Raw genomic sequence first — 13,052 nt, 5'->3', positions numbered from 1 at the left:
GCCATTCAGGTTTTAGTTTATGAATCATCCTGTTCCCTGCAATAATATGCTGTCTGTGCAATCAGTGATGATAAATGGTACATAATTGTAAACTTGATATTGGTTTTCAATATTGAATTCATCATTCTGTCCTCTTAACACATATTAAATACCTTAAAGAATTTATATATTTGTTTGATTTATCTGTGATTTTTTCCAATATGTAAAATTTATTAGTTTGCTAGTTTTTGAGAATCTAAAGGTAGACAACATCATTAATAATACTGAATAATACTGTTGGCCTTATTTATGCATGGCTCCCTTCTACCAATACAAAGTGTCCAAATCAGATACAAACATATTAGTTGTAGGCAGTATAGAAAATACAGCCTTAACTGGAACCAATTCTGCTCATGTTTTGTTTGACTTCCCTGATCTACCCAAATAATAATTGCAAGAATTTATTCTCATTTAGGAAGGTAATTCTGCATTCCTACAGCTCACATTTCACTTAATGCAGTGACAGAATGGTTGAGTAAGCTACCAAATTTAGAGAAATACAATAAATACTTCAGTCTAAAGAGTAAAAAAACTTAGAGATCCCTCACAGCTTCAGTCCTTCAAAGACTTCTGTAATACCAGGGGCCCATTCCTTTAAATGTGAAGGTGCATTTAAATTGTCCCAGCACACGTGGTGAAAAAAGTACAGAAAGCAGGAATCCTGGGTAACACTAGCAAAAGTATGCAGATCAGTTACAGCAATTATTCATTTAATTCAAATAGATATTTAGCATGTGTCTGCAGGACATTCCTCCTTACTGCTGGATGAGGTAGAACCAAGGGGACGGGAAGAATCTCATCTGCACACTGCCAAGCAGTCACCAAACATGTAGTGAACATCAGCAGCAGTACTTAGAACTGGGTTAGAAGCTGAAAAGGCCAATCCCTTTAGTTTGTCTGATAATTCAAAGAGTTAAACTGAACTGAAGGACTTAAAGGACTACGCAACTGCATTTCCTTAAACTGAGGCTGGACCAAAGAGGAAACCTGGCACTGATGTTAATAATGCAAGAGGTGCTCAGTGAAGGGAGAGTGATATTAAGCAGCGGTCTTTCTGCAAAGGCTGGAAGAGCCACAAGCAAGCATGGAGAGAAAAAAATAATGAAAAAAGGAGCAACTGAAGAAGAACTGATTCAATTTGTGCACCCACATTAACAGTGAGTTCCCCAAAATCCTACTTCACACAGAAATCCCTGCAGACTGCTCTCACTTACAAAACTCCCATCTGAAGAAGGCTGACTAGAGTTACAAGTGCTAGCAAGAGTAAAACAAGTAATAAAGAGAAACTAAGGGCTGAAATAGATAGAAATTCATGTGACTGGCATACTGAAATAAATGTTATATTAATTTATACCTTATTTAAATGTACTTCAACGTATGCTGGGGGAAATTTGTTTCAGAACTCAGCCAGTTTTCTTCAAACGGCTGTCTCCAAATAGTGGCAGTATTAAAGACAGAACTTAAAACTGCATGAAATGCACTTTTATGCCAACTGGCATATTTTGAACATCCAGAGGAAGGCACATTACTCTGCTATATTTCTTTCAAAAGAAATTGCAAGTTCACTGGTCTCATATTCAGTGAGAAAAAGGTTTTATTACAGAAAGAAGAAACAAGTGGAAAGAAGTTGTGAATTTATCTTCATGATAGATTTCTATGTAGATTTTTACCCTGAAGTTTTAGGAAATAGTTGAATGTGAACACCCAGCAGAAGCAGTCTCTTAACTGTACCCCTCATTTTCTATGTGTGTATTTATTTTTAATCACTATCATTTACTTGCAGAAAGGTAACACTCAGAATTTGTAATCAAGACAAGAGCTTCATATGATTCTTGTATATTAAAAGTAAAACACAAGCTAAAAAAATCTTAAAAAAAAAAAATAATAATAATAACGTAAGCAACAATGAAGGCTAAATAGAAGAAATGTAACTGCCTACAACTGCAATGACCAGTAAGAATCCTAGGAGTCCTGATTCCTATTCCCAAACCCCGCTGACTGCAATTGCACATCTCAGTGCTGTGCTGCACTGTCTTCATCTCGAGAGGCTCAACTTGGGCCCTTTGTAAAGGAAGCACCTGATTTTTGATCTGCTCTGACATTTTTGGTTAGTGTCTTTATGCTGAGGTGAGAAGCCCACAGAGCAGATCCATCCTGCATGGAGCCTTACAGTACAGGGAGAAGGCCGCCTTGAGACTGATTGCAGTGACTATTTTATGTTTTGTTTTCCTATCCTCAAATATGGAAATAGCATTCTATGTGCTGATTAACATTAATATGAAAATTACACTGGACATTTTCAGAATTTGGAATTTATTCACAAAAAGACAGCATGCCCCAATGCACCTATTTCTCTGTTTTGCCATTTTTCAGGGGAAAAAATATATTTCTAAGATATTTTTTGTAAGATATGACTAAGTAACAAAATCAAAACTAGGAAATTAGTAACCACGTGGCATTTCAATCCCATCAACTCTAATCAAAATAAATACACTCTAGTTAAAACCTGCAAATCCTAAGGATGCCACACAGTCACATTGTGTGCAAATGGAGAATACAGAAATCTCTGAAAGAAATGAAAATGAAGCGGTACTAAAATAACTCCTATATTAAAAAGAAAGAAACAACTAAATGTCCTCCCAGCACTCTCCTACTGCCCCAAACAAATAAATTTTGCCCTTCAAAATTTAAAAAGCACTTAAAAAGATAAAAGAAGGATCTGAAGGAAAAGTGCAACTCTACAGACTGAAAGAGGTTACTCAGATTATCGTGATCATCAAATCAGAAATAGTACAGTGATGCAAAGCATGTTCTGATCGTCATGATGAATAACACACATCAATTAAAACGAGAATAATGGAAATAAAGTAATTGCACCAGAGCCTTTGTTTCAAAGTCAGAACATCTTAAATCTTGTCTCAGTCTTTAGGACTTGATCAAAAGTTCTTTCCTAGGTGAGTGGTGAGGTGCTGGAACAGGCTGCCCAGAGAGGCTGTGGATGCCCTGTCCTCAGAGGGGACAAAAATCTTTGCACTGAGTGCCTCGCCTGTGCCCTTTCTATGGAAGCAGGAAGTTACCATCAGCTAACAATCCCTGCACACCTTAATTCAGGAAGCTCCCCATCTCTTCTATACTCTGTTTAATCGTGCTGTTACTATTGGCATCAGCCTATAAGTATATAACTTTGGATGTAAAACTGGCTGGTTCTGATAAACTTCTAATGCTATAGTTGAATCAATAGTGCTCTTCTACTGCTGGATGGTCAGGTAAGGAGAGGGATGAGAGGGTACATATCTAAAGTACACATCTATCTTATTGGTACACATCTAGAGTAGCTAACACTGACACTTTGGGATTGAAGGAAGAATCATCTTAATCCAGCTCTAAATTAGCTTGTTAAAAAAGGGAATCTTTTTCTATTGGTGGTTTTTATCCACAAACAGCAGATTAAACAAAGGTATTTGCTTGGCAGGCAGTGGTTGTTACCCTGCCAATTAGCTCAACAGGAAGCAAACAACCTGCTGACCCTCCTGGGCAAGCAGACTCACTGAGACAAGCAAATGAGACTGTAGTAAGGGCCATAGTTCAGACAGTTGCTACTACCATATATTGTCACAGATTTATTCTACATTTGCCCTGGAATTATGTCAACAGTACAGAATCACAGAAATATAAGGTTGAAGAGAAACAAAGACATCACTGTGCTATAATCAGCAAAATCATGGAAAAGTTGTCCTTATTATGCTTTCATCACCAAAGCTAAGGAGGCCTAGTGGGCTGTAGGAAAATCCCAAGAGATGATAATGGCCTGCTAGTCTTGTAAGCCTGTCAATCACTGATCAAATTACTCCAGCAAGGAGCAAGTTACACCTGAACCACTCACAAGCAGCCAGTAGCTTGTTTTTCCAAACTTCCAGTGCATGAGGTTTCACAATCTCTATGCAGAATTCAGTACAGTGTTATTGTTTAAGAATATTTAATGTTAGTTGTAGTTTCATTTTCAAAACCCCAAATTGTGCCTTTTTTTCCTTTCAATGAAGTTGAAATTCAGAAACGGAAAGAAAAATGGAACATTGCATACTGAGGTGTTTGGACAGCATCGTAATTTGAAAAGCAAGAAAATAAAATTGATAATGCTCTCTGTCCTTGCCTACTGTGACGTTCACTGATGACTGTTTAGCAAAATAACTGCTCCGTGTTTTCAGCATGCAACAATAGTTACAGTTAGCCTTTGCTGTTAGGTGGCATTCTCCGGAAGCAGGGTCTGGAGCAGCAAGAGAACTTTGGTGAATAATGAGAAAGGCAGTTTTAATAAGCTTCCTCAGCTATGAGCATACACATTCCTCTGACAAAACTTTCATCTGAGCCTCCCCTGCATGTCTTCACATTGGATCAAATAAACAGAGAAGCAGAAAAGTAGACTGAGATAAAAATGTGATGGGACACAGAAAGATGCTCTAATAGATAAAAAGCTACAGCCGCTTTCAGAAAGGATTTTTCCACTTTGTACTCCTATTGTCTGAAATCAAGCCTGAACAGAAGAATCTAGCTTGATAAAATATAGGGAAAATATCATAAAAGAAAATAATGAAAATGCTGTTACAGACTTTTGCAGTATAAATAGTTTCAGAAATGAAACTGTCAAGCCCAGCATCAGAAATGCTGTAGAAATATAGTCGTTTTAATGGTCAGCCTGCTGCAATCACATAAACATTCTCCAGTTCCTTTCACAGCCTTGCGTCTCCAGTTGGTTGGGTTTTTTGCTTGTTTGTTTTTAAGTTTGACATACGGGGAGACATTAGTTGGAGCTTTAAGGGGACAGAATCTAACAGAGAAACAGAAATAGATCAAGATAAGGAACAGAAGTCACTGAGGGGAGATATTGAGATATTAAATTCCAAAAAGGAACTGAAAAGACAGGACAGGAAGAAAAAATATTAAAAAAAAAAAAAAAAAAAGAGTGAGATGAGCTAGAAAATAGCATGCTGAACTCAATTCTAAGCAAAAATAATAGATCAAAATAATCCAGCACTGTCCATCCATCCATCTTACATGCTTCTAAAGGTGTAAGTTGTCGCACCTATAAGAGCATTCATGTTAGCTGCTTCTAAACACAGAACTGGAACCATTCCATCACAGAATTGGGTTTGCTCCTTTGCCTTCCATTTACCTCATCAGAGAAATTTTCTCTTACCTGTAGCTCCACTTGTGAGTCCAACAGCGGGGACATCTCTTCACAGCCATGCTCTGCATCTCCTCAACAGCACACATTACATTCATGTGGAATCAGGACTAGAAAAAGAGGAAAAAATATTATGGGACATAATGTCACCTGCCTAAAATCTCCATAAACCAGAAAAAAGTCCACTATTTACAGCCAAAGGTGATGAAGCAAGAGAATGAATCTTTGGCTCAAATCCTAGCTGAGCTACTCAGTTGGCATTTGTCCCCTGGAAAATCACGTGAATTTCTCTGCCTCAGTTCAAGCAGTTATAAACTTGGCTAAGCAGCAAGACTTTTCTGAAAAGCACCAGCCTTTGACCTTCAGTTGCATGACTAAATGCATCTCAAAAACCTTGAGCTGAATGATGCTGTAAATTATTTTTCGGTTATCTACCTCTAGAAACTATGCAGTTGCTCACACAACAGTCCAACATGGAATAATGGAATGATGACACAGCTAAAACACATATCATAGTCCTGTGAGAGACTGCAAAGAAGTAGGTGCCACTTAGCAGGCAGGAGCTCGGTGAAAGTAGAACATAATCAACATATCCAGAAAATAATCGCACTCTCACAGTTGATGATCCAGACTCTTCCCACCACCAGCTAAGCATTACGTATTTCCACAGCAGTAGTTACAAGGATAACCGCAGTGTTGGAGGATATGAGGAAAGACACTGGAAAGATCCTCTCAGCTTTTAGCAAAGGATGAGGATGTGAATTTCTTCAACTCCTTTACACCACATTGAAACTCAGTAGCCAGTATCACAACAAATGTGTCTTTTTAATGAATTTGAGAAACACAGCAAACATTCTCACGTAGCGTCACTCTAAAAGAACCATTTTAGCAATTTCAAGAATGAATTTTGCATAACTGCAGTATGAAGTCATAACAGAACTATCTAACATTCGTGATGAAAGCCTTGAGGACAATGACAAAGGCATCTGCTAATAAGACATTCACAAGCAGTGTATACCCAGTAGAGTTGGGCAAATACTGCAGTCCATTTCCCTTGGATATTCATTTGAATTTTTAAATGGATTTCTTTTGACTATTCACATCCCTTTTGTGCTCACTTTCCATGAATAGCAAATGAGCTTTAATAAGGTAATAATCATGAAAAACACATTGTAAGCTTGAACATTTGCCAAATGAAAACCTCAATTGGTAAGCAAGATGCATGTCACTTTATGAATTTTACACTAAATTCAAGATACTTGTTGCTGGTCAGTTTTCACACTCATACAGTTAGGAAACAGAATAATATTCCATACAAAACTAGGCAGCATCATTTAAAGCACTGCTATACACTACAAGATATACTTGAATTCTTTTCTGGCTAAGAATTAGATCTTGATACTAATTACGACAAAGCCATGCATTTTGGAATTCTACTTTTTTTTCCTTCTTTGAAAAGAATTATATATTCTTTCAAAGTTTAAACTGTTCTCTGCCCAGGCCTGATGGGCACTGTGGCATTCCAACACATTGAGTCGTTGCGGCTATTAAAAAAAACAAAACCCTTATGCTTTTGGTGAGTAAAACATCAAGCACCTTACATGCACAGCTGAACACCAAAAATGCACTATGATGCATTTTCCTTTAATTCCAACATATGCCTCTGAGATCTCAAGGAAAAGCTTTTATATCCCATTTGTACAGCAAATTTTAACAGCAGACTTCCCCACAGGTCAAATGAAAGCCTGTTCAATTTCTCACAATAGGAATCTATGAGGAAATTAATCACCCAGAAATTTCCTTGATTTTGAAAGCTAGGGAGAAAAAAAAAAAAAAAAAAAAAAAAAAAAAAAAGTCACCCTTACAACTCTGTTTTCAACAGCACAGTAAATAAACCTCAGAGCATTATGTCCTGCAGCACTGACCCCAAGCTTGAGCTAGGAGGGAAAGATTCCAGTTTGATAGTGGGTGGACAAAGGCGACCTGCCAGGCCTTTCCATCCCTACCTGAGACCATCCTTTGACCCACACGTAGAGCAGCTGCGGAGGCTGGGACACCTCAGGCACCACGCACCACTTCACCGTGAAGCTTCCAACCAACTCAAATGCATTTTGATGCCAAGACTGATCTGGCGAACTCCTTCTTTGATCTAACTTATCTCAGCAACTCGTAACACAACAAATATAAACATATTTTATGAAAACAGAAAGATTAGAATCCACCAAGTGTTGATCATAATCTACAAATAAATGAAAGCTCCTTAATCAGCTACAGTTTAACATTCAAACGGTGCTAGTACAAAGGCTTTTTGCCTTTAATATTTAAAATCTTGCATCAGCAAATGTGTGGAATGAACAAATTAAAGTACAGAAAGTGAAATGAAACAACATACAGCTCGGCAATGCAGTGATGTAATAAGTTTTTGAACTGCATCCAAAGAAGAAAAGGGTGGTGGGAGGAAAATCAAAAGTACACCATAGTAAGAGTGAGGAATTCTGACAAATCGTTTTTAAGCTTCTGGTAGCTGTAAACACCAAGTTCCATCCTCCTGCCACAACTGCAGAGATCCGCAGGACAAGTTGGCTGCTGGTGGTTTTTCATTGCTGTTGTTTTTTAATTTATTTCAGAACAGCCTCAGTTTCCAGTTTATTTTGGAGAAGAAATCTGTCTAGTTGCGCTACAAGCAACTCAAAGCGCTTTGTTCACAGTACAGAAAGGCTGATTTTAGCCCATCAGACACAGTAATGGAAGTGAGTTGCATTTCAACTGCAAATCAGTTTAATAGTGTCTCCCAGTGGTGATAAGCGGTATTGAAAACTTAAATGTAAGGTGGACCATAAAGAAATCCACTGAGAAAATCTGAATCCTAACAATTGATGCACGAGAAAAGCAAATCACAAGAGAGGAAAAAGAGAAAGAGAGGGGAAGAAAATTAGCATCTTATGTTCTTTGTAATGACATGTAAAATAATTGTAGAAGATAAATGAAATAATCCAGGTAATTATAAGCTTGTCAGTCAAAGAGAAATCCTAGGCAACATAAAATAAAGTCCAATTTATAAGAGATTCAGCAAAAATAATTAAAGGAGGGTGATACAATTAATGCTAGTTGGCTCAGGATTACAGAAAATAGACCTTGTTTAACTGTCTTGATATCTTTCTTCAACGAGAGTACGGGATTTGGGGATAAAAGCAATATTGCCACTACAACAAGAATTCTGCCAAGAATTTCCTGAAAACCAGCAATTTGTCAGCACTGCTTTTTTGAAAGTTGCAAAGCAGCACGGGATGTATTAAATTGAGCAAGAAAGTTTAACTAATAGATCTTAGAATTAAATACTATTTTCAGATTTCCTACCAGAGTAACAGTGGGGATTCCTTCTGCATATTTTTGTTGTTCACATGGCACCTCAGGCGCAGGGCAGACCACTGGCCTGGCTCATTTCACAGGCTGAGTCCCAGCAAACCAGGTATTTAGATACACACAAAGTCATGTTTTAAGCTTCCAGCAGCAAAAGATGTGAAGCATGCTTACATAGCAGGAGCCCTGACTAGGAAATACTGGCTCTTCAAAAGATACTTTAGGGTAACGATAGACAACTAGTTTAACCAGTTCCCTCAGGACAGCGCTAACACAAGTGAGTTCGTCTAATTCTAAGATGTAGGGGAGAACAAGTAACTTGACTGTTACATAGTATTTGATTCAGGCCACGATGCCAAACCCAATTCCAGTATACAGAACACGGTGGGGATTTTCAACAACAGCAATAAATCTCAACAGAAATAAAATAATAAAAGACTAAAGAGCTGTAAAACACGAAAAACAAAGAGTTTGACTTTCATAAATTATCAAAGAGAAAGCAAAAGAGGTCAACAGGTGACAGCATCACACTGTTAGAGGTAGAGAAACTTGACAGGAGAAAACTTTCCAGTTTTACAAATACCTCATGAAGAAAATCAGTAAATTCAGACTACAGGCAAAGTCATTTCTTTCCAATAACAAACACAATTAGATTCAGTACAGCTCCTTTAAGCAGAAAGACATTTCCAATGCTGGACATTGCTGACCCAGAATACGTGCTACATCCATTAAGCCGAGATTCAGCGTCAACTGACTGAGTGCAGTAACATCCCTGGGCCTTCACCTATGACATTTATGCACACTATATCACTTCTGCTAACAAATGGAAGGAGTTTTTATATGTTTTCTAACAAATGAAGGCAAAGAATTTTTCCTCAGAAGTACAACCATATACATAAGAGCCATGGATACTGATCTTTGCTTTACGTGGTCTTTCATTCAAAAAAGAATTGTCAGCTTCTCTTATCAGCACTTCTCTGCATCCGAGCAGGAAGGAGACTAACCTTTAACAAGGCAATCAGTGCTGGAATCCAGCACACAGCTGGGTGAGGATTGTATTTCACACTTTACAAGGGCAAGGATCAGCATGTTAACCCCAGACCTTTCCAGATTTGGGTACTATTTTTACATACATTATTTGGCTTTTCCTGAACCAGCCATCTAGGAGAAGGAATCTCTAAGAGAAAAGACAGTCACTTATACAGCTTTGTATGAATTAGAAGCAGATACTGAACTGCCCATTGCTTCAAAATTGCTTTAAGAATAGGAGATGCAGCTTCAAAGATATGCTGTAAGACAATCAAACCTTTCATCTTTGACCACTCCAGTGATGGAGCTCATGGAGAAGAAAACATATCAAAATATCCTTTCCTTAAGAAAATATTACAGAGTTCTGTTGATTCCAGAATTGCATGAATCCTGGACTCCAATACTCTGATCTCAGTTTTGTTGCTTTACCGTTTCTTTAGGCTGTCTACTCATAGAACAGAGTAGATGACCACAGGATAATTTGCTATACACATTTTTACACACTGTTCCATCACCAACTTAAATGTAAATACAGACTTGGCTGATGTGGCCCAACTTGCCTGGCAGCCCAGCTCATAACACAGAAAAACAGGGAAAGCTGCATCACATCACAACAGGTTTTAGGCAGCTGAGGAATGAGTCCTTTTGTAAGAAAACCCAGCAATTGCTTTGTCAGGACAAAAGTAAGGTATATCAAAGGTTTATCTGTGTGACCCCAACTGACAAATACTGGTAAGCAGCCAAAATGGCATTACATTACATTGCCATCAACACATCACACCTGTATTTGAATACTTGTCCTTGCCTAGTGCACGCTCCATTTCCACATAGAGATGAATAATAACCTATATAATGCACTGCTTAACTTCTGTGTTCAAAATTAGTTCTGAGGTCATATTGTTGTCAGCTATTTGTCAGATGAGTCATACTTCAATCTTGGGAAACCTGAGCCAAAATCCGGTATTTTCCACTGATCTGAAATGCTGCTTCACTGAAAATGGAGCAACTTCTATCTAAAGGTACTGCATTGAAATTCTGCACTGCATCTCCAGACATGTTTTTCCAAGCAGAGGGAAACCTCCTCAGAGGCTCACGCTTCCCAACATAGGTAAGAACAAACATGTAATTGAACTTTAAAGAGACTTCTCTCACTCACAAAGCAAAAGCTTTCCCAAGACTTACTGGTGTTCTCCAAAGGAGCACTGTATGAAGTAAGATATACTGTATGAAAAGAAAGAAATATTTATACTGGTTTCTTTCAGTCGGGTCTGCCATGTCATGTTTCTCAACCACTGAAAGGAAAATCATATGAAGAGAGCTATGTTTCAAATGCATGCTGTTGTGCTGCATTCCACCTTCATTCTTTACAGTTTGTTGAGATCTTCTAATTCGGATACCTAGATCACATCAGCAACTTCTACTTTAAAACAATTAATGATGTTCCTGTTATACTGCTGGTTTTGCTTCTCTGCGCAAACTTTCTGTCATGTATAAAAGCAATTACTAGATGAGCAAAGTGTTTGTCTCTGATCTCACTAGGACAAACTCAATTGTTAGATGGAGCGCAACCAGTCCTACACCTTCCATGAGTCAACCTTACACACACTTTGATGCCTAAGAGGTTGCACACCAAGACAGGAAGGGCAACTGAGAATTTGAAAGATCATCTAACTAGGATGTTAGAAATAAGCATGCAGCTCCTCAGCAGTACCAGCAGCACATGAGCTTACTCCAAAGGCCTTGCATTTTTTTTCTGTAAAACAGTGAACAAATTAGAGCAGCGATCTCAGTCACTTTCGATTAATTAACTTTCCTTTTATTGCAGTCACAGAATGACACAATACAGGCATGCTGATCTGTGCTCTTCACTGTGCCACAGCAGGGAGCAGCCGCTGCGTTTCAAACTGAATTCTATATATTTTTTTTCCCAAATGTTCTTTCTCATCCCCTTTGTGTCACCACAGGTTATTCTATATTTGTTCCTACTGAACAAGAGCTCCATCATTTTGGTCTCCATTTCTCCTTTCCTCTCACATCTTGCTTACATAATACATCTAAAATAATCTAGACTACCAACCAAGACCACACTTCAGTCGTCTCTCACCAAGTTTTAACACTTCCTCCTCCTCACATGCTGAGAACTTGGCTTCTACAAACCAGTTCCTTACAGATGGTACTTACGTTTACTGGCACCAACTGGTTTCCTAGAAATATTAGTTACTGGAGATACGCATTTTACAAGATATGTGAAATAGAAGCAAGTGGAATAAACAGGGACACACAGCAACACGCTGCCTTAGCTTTTTCCCAGTCTTTTTTCCTCATAAGGACAACTACTGGAGAGTCTGCACCACGTTCAAGCGAGGTTACGATGGAGGCATTTCTAAGAACATATTGATGAATTTTTATTGTTAAAATCATCCCGCGGTGTCATACCAACAGCATTACAGTCTTATTTACGGCACACCGACTGGGGCCCATAAACACTGCGTTGGGTGCCACAACCTTCCGCCGCTTTCCTATTTGATCTCGAGAAAAATTGATCTCTCATTGCGTTCGCCTCCCCTCTGAGAACACGAGCAGCACCGCCGCGGCTCCGCCTCACCGCCCAGCGAGCGCCGGCAGGGGGCGCCATAAAAGCGGACGCAGCGAGGAGCGGAGCTGAGGCGGCTCGCGGCGGGACCCAGTAGGGAACGGGGAACGGCCGTGCAGACGGGCGCGTGCCGCTATGCAGGGCTGCGAGGCAGGCGCAACAAGGCAGCCGCTGCTTCTGCGGGCCTTGTCCAGCCTTCCAGAGCCTCCGATACAAAACACATTTCTACCCTTTGTAATTGCCTACAAACAAACGATAGAACCCCAAATCTATCTTCGCTACGACCGCCTCTCCCCACGCACTGCGTTCTTAGAGAGCAGACCCTTCTCTCTCACCTTCCACGGGCATTTCAGACACTTCTCCAGCATTTTCTCCACTGCCCCTCCTAAATCTCTCCGTTTTCCACCATTGAAAGGGAATCCATCCCCCGTCACCGAGCAGCACAACCCGGGGCTCTGCTTCGGCTCGGCGCAGGGCTGTGGAAACCCTTCTCCTGAGCTCCCACTCGGCACCAGCCCCTCGCGGCTTGCCCTCGGCTTCAGCCCTGCTTCTTACACTCTCTCCCAACTTCTCTTCAGCTCCTTCCCCCTTAGTTCGCTCCTGCGTCTCTCAGAGCCTCCTCTCAGCTGCAGCCAGTCTCGCTCCCTCAGTCCGCTCCCGCCTTCCCTCAGAGCTGCTCTCAGCCCGTTCCCGCCTTCTCCTCAGCTCGCGCTTTATCCCTCAGCGCCGCTCTCAGCTCGCGCCTGCTTTGCTCTCTGCTCGCGCCTGCCTTGCTCTCTGCTCGCGCTTTTCCCTCAGCTCGCGCCTTTCCCCCAGCGCTGCTCTCCACCCGCTCCCGCTCAGCGCTGC

At 40.0% G+C, this 13,052-nt stretch overlaps 1 protein-coding gene across 1 annotated transcript in view; it reads right to left on the bottom strand.

Moving 5' to 3' along the window:
* MEGF11 (multiple EGF like domains 11) overlaps nt 1–12,612 on the bottom strand; it is a 270,520-nt gene extending 257,908 nt beyond the window's left edge. Inside the window, exons 1-2 of the mRNA XM_048955929.1 lie at nt 12,539–12,612; nt 5,234–5,331 (exon numbers count right to left, since the gene is read on the bottom strand). The gene's annotated coding sequence lies outside the window, so the exon portion shown is untranslated. The remainder of the gene's footprint in view (nt 1–5,233; nt 5,332–12,538) is intronic.
* Between the last annotated feature and the right edge of the window lie 440 nt (nt 12,613–13,052).

Source organism: Lagopus muta, chromosome 10 (genome assembly GCF_023343835.1).
Source record: "Lagopus muta isolate bLagMut1 chromosome 10, bLagMut1 primary, whole genome shotgun sequence".
In the NCBI taxonomy this organism is placed as follows: Eukaryota; Metazoa; Chordata; class Aves; order Galliformes; family Phasianidae; genus Lagopus; species Lagopus muta.
This window is presented reverse-complemented; position numbering and strand designations above follow the sequence as displayed.